The sequence below is a fragment of the Buteo buteo genome, chromosome 3, assembly GCF_964188355.1.
Source record: "Buteo buteo chromosome 3, bButBut1.hap1.1, whole genome shotgun sequence".
Lineage (NCBI taxonomy): Eukaryota > Metazoa > Chordata > Aves > Accipitriformes > Accipitridae > Buteo > Buteo buteo.
The window spans coordinates 67,745,101-67,753,372 of record NC_134173.1 but is presented as its reverse complement, the minus strand read 5'-3'; the positions used below and the strand labels follow the sequence as shown (position 1 = coordinate 67,753,372).

General features: G+C 45.6%; 1 long non-coding RNA gene across 1 annotated transcript in view; it reads right to left on the bottom strand.

The window, feature by feature from the left end:
* Positions 1–349: 349 nt before the first annotated feature.
* LOC142029544 (uncharacterized) overlaps positions 350–8,272 on the bottom strand; it is a 106,310-nt gene continuing 98,387 nt past the window's right edge. Inside the window, exon 4 of the long non-coding RNA XR_012649952.1 lies at positions 350–815. This is a non-coding gene — a long non-coding RNA (uncharacterized LOC142029544). The remainder of the gene's footprint in view (positions 816–8,272) is intronic.

Sequence of the window (8,272 nt, the reverse complement as noted above, 5' to 3'; positions counted from 1 at the left end):
TCTGGAGCTGGAGCTGCAAGCAGTGCAGATGAGTGTGAGGGACTTGACCTCCTCACTTCCAAAAATAAAGCAGCAAGTTCCTCTGGCATGAAGTAAAGGCACAAAGCTTCCTCCAGAAGCAATATATTTAATGTGTGTGTGTGAGCAGAGATGCTTGGAAAATTAAGTCTTAGATATGTGGACAAGTAAGACTGTAGAAATTCGCTAATCATTTTTACATGAAGCCTGCTCAAGTGTCTGCTGGCCTCTGCAATGGGCTCTGAACAGGTGACACAGGACACTGGAAGTGGGCAAGGGAACAGGAGGGAGGTTGGGGGCAGTAGGAGAAACTACTCAATCAAAAGTCAATGCCTGGACTCACCCACTTCTTGTCTGATGCATATTTGAGTGAGGTGGGAAGGAGGGAAAATATTTGGCTGGTTTGGTTTTTTTTTTACCTTGTTATGAAGCTTCAGTCCCACTCTGGAGGTCAAGAAGCCAGCTTGTAGCATCACCTCTCCTCATGCCTCCTGTATCTTCTTCCCTTGTGCACTCTCCTCCCAGGCAAAATCCATCTCTAAAACAAGAGCTATACTCCAGGCTTTTCTCCTTTTAAGAGCTCTGAACAGCAATAAAGCACTGATTTTAGTTACTTGTGCAAAGCAGTCAACTCTGTTCTTTCTCCTGTGTGTAACATTGGAGATATAAACTTAAGCTCCCCTGTCCCCAAAGTCTAGGGGGAGGGTTGCCTGGCGAGTTCAGAAAGTCTTTTGAAATATCGTAATCCAAGCCAAATTGCAGCTTGTCAAGCTTCATCATCCAAACAGTGGTTGCACCTATAAAGAAAACACAATTTTAATTTCTGGATCAGGACAGACTGACAAACTTTCAGGTTTTATGTCTGGTTCACCCTTCAAGGGATACCTTGACCTTGCAGTACTGACAGAAGAACACCTTGTTCTTGCCTGCAATTTCAGCCAACAGAAGATACTACTCAAGCAGAGATGAACAAGGGATGTCAAAGAAAGCTGAAAAAAAACAATTCTATCATCCTTGGAGGGTTTCAAGATGTTGAATTTTTTTTTCCCCACTCTAAATGAGTGGGTGAAAAAAAAAAAAAGATAAAAACCTTGAAATTTTGAAGGTTGCTAAATTCAAACTCATTTTGATTTGAAGCACTTTGTTTCAACAGTTGGCAAATTTCCCTTCAGTGTCATGAACTTTTTACACTTTCCATTGTAACTTGCATCAGAAACAGAGTCATTTCAAATACAAACCAAAATACAAACACAGTTGGAAAGTTCAGATGTACTGTCAGTAGCCAACCCTCTCCAAAATTTTACGATACTTTTCCCAAAAAGGAGGATTTATTGAAGCCAACTCTCTCCTGAGGGTGCATTCAAGACAGTGGCATATTAGTGAAAAATTCCCAGTCAGCTCAAATGCCAACAAAGGAAACACCAAGCTACTTTAATCAAATTAAATGGATTTTAATACACAATGCAATACCGTTAGTTTTCCATGTAAATTCTATCCTAAAACAATTTCAGTGCTCAACTACAGATTCACATAGACTAGCAAAATGACTACATTGCGTGCTGATTAATACTAATGCAGACAATGCTCCACTGGGTATAAAATACTGGACCAATGAGGAGGCAGAAAAAACTCCAAAAATCAGATCTAGATTAGATTCTAAGTTTTGTCAAAAATAGCCGATTTTTGTGTACAGAGAGAAAAAGAAGCACAGTATCTAGGTACTTAATCAAAGATTTTTGGAATGGCCAGGAGTTCCTCCTGTGGACACTGGCGAGATGCAAGCAGTCCAACATAATGGTCCTGAGAAAGAAATAACATGCCTTCATCTGCTTTCAGGGGACATTTGAAAGAGATGGAGAGTCAACACAATGGAGATGTCTGCAAGGCTTCTTTGGATGGCAAAAGCTGCAGAAGACGGAACTGGCAGCCCCATCTCATTAGGAACAAACTGCAAACAAACTCCAACCCAGCAACCAAGGAGGACTGCCAGGGTAGGTGACACAGAAACTAGTTCATATTTAGGAGGTAGCTGGGAATAACTTGTAATTTAGCCTCATAAAAGAAGAGATCTCTTTTATCAACGGATGATTGGTCTTAGCCAGATTTAATGTCCTTGGTTACAGAGACCCAAAGTGAAGTGACAGGCTGGCAGGAGAAGCAGGAGAGCTGGTCTGTACTGCTGAAAAAAATCCTCCCTTGGGCACAGTATGTGGCACAGGAGGTACAAAGCCACCAAAGCTCAAACATATTTTTGCTAGGGAAGCTGAGAGCGGTGGATCACCTCATTGCCAGAGGAAACAAGATCATAACTAGTGTGGTGGAACCAAATGGCTCTGGCATTCCCTGGGAGCATGGGAAGGACAGCTAGGAAGATGGGAATTGGAAAAAGGGCGCAAGACATGAGGCTGGCAATACCATCCACAACTCCAGAGATGGGTCTCTCTTGACCATCTCTTGCTGCCTTCTGTATTTACGTGTCAAGCATTTACATGCTGCAGCGTCTCCCCTGCTCCAAGACCTGCTGTGCCGTTTTGGGGCCCTGGCTCTCTAAAGGCCCCCCCACACACATACCAAGCCGCTGCAGGCTCCTCTTGGGTTGTTCAACGCTATTCATCGCGTCCATCTCCATCCCGTGAATCACTAGGCCAGGCCTGCTCCCTGCCATGTAACCAAACGCCCCTGATGGCCCATCCTTGGCCAGGTCATGCATGATGCTGTGTCATGCATTAGAGAGGAAGAAACACAAATAGGATGAGATCTACGCCTTTGGGCCATCCATCTCACGCACACCTACCACATCAATGTCTCCTCCCCACTGAAGTGCCTTGCCACACCCCAACCACACGCTTCCACCTTCTTCCCCCATTTTAACCTGCACAACCTCCAACGTCACCTCACCACCCCTGGAAGGAGGTGACGCACTAGCCCTAATTTTGGGTGACGAGATTCTTTTTTTATTCAAAGACTTTGTGGCTGCTGAGCACCTTTCAAGACCAGGTGTCCACGTCAGTGCTTTCCAATGAGCACCACAAACTGGTCTTCTCTGAAGACATGCTCTCTGTGACGTTGAAAATTAGCCACCAGCAGAAGTTGCTAAGGAAGAGGCAGAAAGAGCAGCGCAGTGTGAGAAGCTCCAGCGCACACTAGGGCAGGGCACGTATCGGAAGGGCTGTGACCATAAATCGAGCGTTTCCAATGTGCAGCCTAGAAAGAGACTGCATGGCTCAGGGCATCTGGAATTACGGTGCGTTATCCTCAGGCTGCCAGCGATATTCCCCTGGGCAGGGCACGACGCTGACACAGTAACATTAAAAGCACAGCTTCCAGTAGCATCCCAGCTGCCTGAAGCCCTGGCATGAGGCAGCCGAGCTGTCCCAAAACTGACCCTCCCTGGGAGGGACACCGCATGCTGACAATCCTGGCACAGGGATTAGCAAGGCAGTGTTGAAGTGCTAAACGCAGATACAATCAGGGAGCAAAACAGCTTCCCATGAATAAGGGGACAGGCAGGAATATCTTTTCACGCATCGGTCACTGCACAAGAGGAGCTTGCCCTGTTCTCGGCTGGAGTCAACGTTCAGACGGACAAATGTCTTGCCCATGTGGCTGAGCTGCAACAGCACAGGTACACAGTGACCTGTAACCAGGCAAACCTGGGGCACAGTACATACAACAATTACACGCAAGGCTACCTCCAAACACCCTACCCAAATGGTAAAAGCAAGAATAATTTGGGTTACGGTCTGGATTGCCTTCCTCTCCCACGCTTCCTTGGCAGCTGGTTGTCCCTGCTTCTGCTGCTGTCTAAATTTCCCCCTCCTCCATTCCTGCATTACTAATAAATTAGTATCACACATAGCAGCAGGCAGTAAAATGCACCAGCAGGGCTGCTGAAGGCACCGACTTCAACAGTGGCTTAAGCAGATGTGCTAAGGAAACATCTGGATGTTATTACCAAAAGGCTTTCTAGGTTCTCCATCAGATCAACACCTCTGTTTCCTCTGAGTCATTATACATAAGAAACAACATAAATCTGATAATAAAAGCACCCCACTTGGAAATACAGTCAGCCCTCTGTGTCTAACATCTAGAAATATGCTAGCACTGACCCAAACCCCCAGTGGGGGCAGCCGACCCATGACTTCCCAGCAAGAAGCGCGGGTGCAACCCTCTGTAGCCAGCACCAGCAGGTTTGGCTGGTACAGGGCTTGCAGGTTAACCATCTCCACGGTTAATCTCCATGGCAGAAAGTGATCCATCAAGAGCTGAAGAGGTCGAAAAAAATTGCAGGACTCTGGAGCCCAGTGGCATGCAGTCTGTCCTGCCCCACCATGCATTGGAGATACATCTCAGTGTTATTTCCCTCTTGTGAGCCACTTTCCTTCCCCCAGCTCTATAAAATACATTCCTAGCAGCTTTCAGCTATATAAAGGTTTTTGACATGTGGCTGGTACAGTGGAAACGTTGGACTAAAACTCCTTTCAGAATACAAACCAAGAAAAAAATACATCAAAAAGACTAATGAGACGCTTGGCATATTAAAGAAATGGCAACATGGAAACTTTTCAAACATATGAGACCTACAGGACTGGCTGAGGTAAGAAGCATAATTAGCCCAACGTGAGCTCACAAGGCAGGTCCACAACGCTTGGATGCAGAAATGAGGGATGTCACGTACCAGCAGAGAGGCCCTGTTATCTTTGGGCCTTGGGCTGGCACAGTTGATGGGAGTGCGAGGTTTAATACTTGTACCCACACTTCAAGGATAATGCTGGAAAAACTGGAGAGAGTTCAGAGGACAGCCTCAAGAACAAAACCAGGCTTGTACCAAGGAGCTCAAGGAAGTCAATCAAAGAGAAAGTTAAAAGGTACCTCGCAGCCTGTAAGTACCTGTCAGGAAGAGTGCTCTTCAGTCTACCAGACAAAGGCATAACAAGACCAAAGGTTGAAAGTTGAAGCTCGACAGAAAACAAACCAGGAACAACAATACCGTTTTTCAACACTGCAGGTAATTAACAAGGGGAGAAGTCCTCCAACTGGCAAGGCCAACGATCCAGCACTGGCAAATTTTAAAATAAGATGGGATTCCACGTTGCCTCTCTTGCTCCCCCAAAAATGCACGTCTGGGTCCATCCACAACTGTTGAACCCAGAGTGGAAACTAATTCAAGGAATCTCTGTTATACAGCAGGTTGGACTAAACAAGCACCATGACCTTAAAACCTAGAAATGAATGAGGTACAAAGAACAAGAGGCCCAATTATCAGTGGTTGGGCCCCTCCAGTCCCAGATCCCTGCCCCATCCACAGGTCCTCTGCACCCCATCACTACCAAGCCTTGGATTTTGCCAAAGAACAGTGAAAGCAAGAAAACCAAACCAATTTTTTTTTCCAGCCAAGGAACTGGAAAAAATCACAACCAGACAAAAGCAAGTCAAAAAATCACACCAACAGGAAAGAAACAAAGCACAATATAAGAAGTTTTTTACAGTGAGAACAATCATTCACTGTAACAACCTCCCCAGGGACGTGGTGGAGTCCCTATCACTGGAGGTTTTCAAGATGCAACTGGACAAGGTGCTAGATAATCTCATCTAGGCTCCCCTTCCCAGGAAAGGTTGGACCAGATGATCTTTCAAGGTCCCTTCCAACCTGGGCTGGTCTGTGACTCTACGAAAGGCACACAAAACTTTCCTGTGTGGTTTTTTTCAACTCTGAGAGAAGGGGATTTAAGTTCTCTTTCACAGTCAGAAAGATTTCTTCTCAGCACACGTATTCCTTTCCCCTTTCCAGGAGCTGAGGAGATGGGACAATTGTGCCTCTCCAGCGCTAGCCATCATTTGGAGGGATGTCCCTTCAATTAGCTTGCTGGCAGAGTTGGCCGCAGACATTTGGCAGCCAGATTTACCAGTGGATGCAGAAATGGAAATAAAATTGAGAAAGGAATCACTTTCCCCAGATGCTTATGCCAGAAATCCCTGTCACGGAGCATGGTCCTCCCATCCCTGGCAGTGGGAACAAGCCAGGGACGTCTCTGCAGGTGTCACACAGGCAAGAGGACAGCCATTTATCAGAGCAGGGTGACTTTCTGAGCTTGTTAAAACAGTAGTTAAAACCAGTGGAGACCAGCTGTGTTTTGACACTGTTCCTTAATTCCTGCTTTTGAGATTTCACTGGTTATTGGTAGTTTTTCCGGACAAGTTACCTGCGGGCTGCTGGGCTTCTCCACTTGGATATAGCTAATGTGTTTTCCCAGACACAGTTGTGATTTAGCCCAGAGCTGCAACACCTGCAGACTGGCACTGCAACCTAATGTACGACACACTGGACCAGGAGCCTTTTTCTCTTCTTCCCTGTGATCCGTCTTGTGGCAGCAGCAATTCAATTAGCCAGTGCCTCAGTGCCCCATCTACTAATGGTTTGCTCTCTTACACAGAAGCCACGAGGATAAATATCAAATCATGCCTCCGGGCTAGAGACGATGTTCAGAAGGATCATAAAGAAGAGCACGGGCAATACGGCAGACTGCCCATCGCTCAAAAAACTGGTTAGCAGAACCACATCTTCTCAGCAAATCCGTGGCTCCCTAGAACTCAGAGATGGCAAGGGGATAGTTTGGGGATCCCAAATCAGCATTTCTGGTGCCCCTGAATCAGGAGTCAGCAGAGCAAGTCGGAGGAGCAGTGCCAGCGATGACTGAGATATGAATCAGAGCTGGGTGCATTTGTAAAAGCAGCTGTTAAAGAAAACCCATTAATTTCTGCTGATCCATGTTCCTCCAAGCTAGTTTTACATTACATTAATACAGGTGTTTTGAAGTCACTCAGCTCAAATGCTGTGAAGCCCACAGGATTACAGAACTGTTTCTCCAGCATCTGGCATTAGAAAGGCTCTAAATATTTTAATAAGGAGATTTACTTCTGACCACGCTTGGTCTTAATGGCTTAGGAAGAGGGTGGGGAAGGTGGAAGTGGAAGGGCTAATTAACCTATACTGAGAATGGAGGCCTGCCAAAACTGTCTCCGGCAGCAGCAATAATGACACATCATCATCATCATCATCATCATCATCATCATCATCATCAAAAGGCAAACCACGACAATCCCCCGTCAACGTTATGATAAGGCTGGTGGGAGGCCAGTTTGGGATCTGAACGATGCAGATGATTGCATTGACCTTATTCCCCCACAACTGTTTTGGAGGAGGAAAAGAATCTACTCTCCTCCGAAGAGAGGACACAGCTCCACTTAAAACGCTGTTCGCATGATGCATAGCACATAGAGCTTCACCAACTCTGCTGGTGGAGAAGGCTGTGTTGTCTTGGGTTTCTTTTTTTCTTTCTTTCTTTCAACATGAACCTCACCAAATAACACCATGCAACTTCATCCAGACCCACAATGGCTCTCAAGACACCCAGACTCTCAAGATTTAGCACACTTCTCAAAAGCTCTAGCTTCTGGAGTCATGTGAAAATATAAACATCAAAATTTTGCCTTTTTTTCCAAACGGGGGAGAGACCCCCTAAATTTTATAGATTGGGAAGTGTTTGTAACTAAGAAAAAATATTTAAGTCACAGACACGTAAAAGTAGTCTTAAATATCTCGCTTTGTGTACACATGAATATGCATATTATGCACACACACACTTTTTAAATATGTTGACTTTTTATACCTTGCTATTATTTTATTTTGCTTCTATTATTGTTAACACCTTAATTTCTCTGTTCATACAGGCTGAATGAGCATAAGGAGGTCCATGCCCACAGACTAAAGGCACTTGAGCTAAAGGAATGAAGCTCCCAACTCTGACGCCTCAAAACGCCCATCGATGTTTATCATATTTAGGCTTCCAGGTTCCCTTTGTGCTTCTCGACTCCAGGATTTTCACGTCTGCTGGGTTCCTCTAAGCCTCAAAACCATGTCCCAGGACGTGGTCCCTCACTGCATCCTCTCTTAAGAGAGCTGAAAACCCCTAAGGATGTAAATGCCCTGGTCCAGCCCTTCCCGCGAACAGAAAGCAAATCCCAGCTCCTGGCTGGTTTGTATGAAGTTTTCATCATCGTGGTGGTGGTTCATGGTTGTGCATTTGCAATACCTTCCCTCACCCTTGTCTCTTCCTTCAGAGCTTATAATGTGCAGCCCTACTGTGACAGCGATAGGATTAAGAGAATGAATTAACCTGTGGCACAAAAATCAAGGAGCTGCTATCATTCCCTAAGAAACCTGGAGGCTGCAGTCAAAATCCAGCCTCCTCCA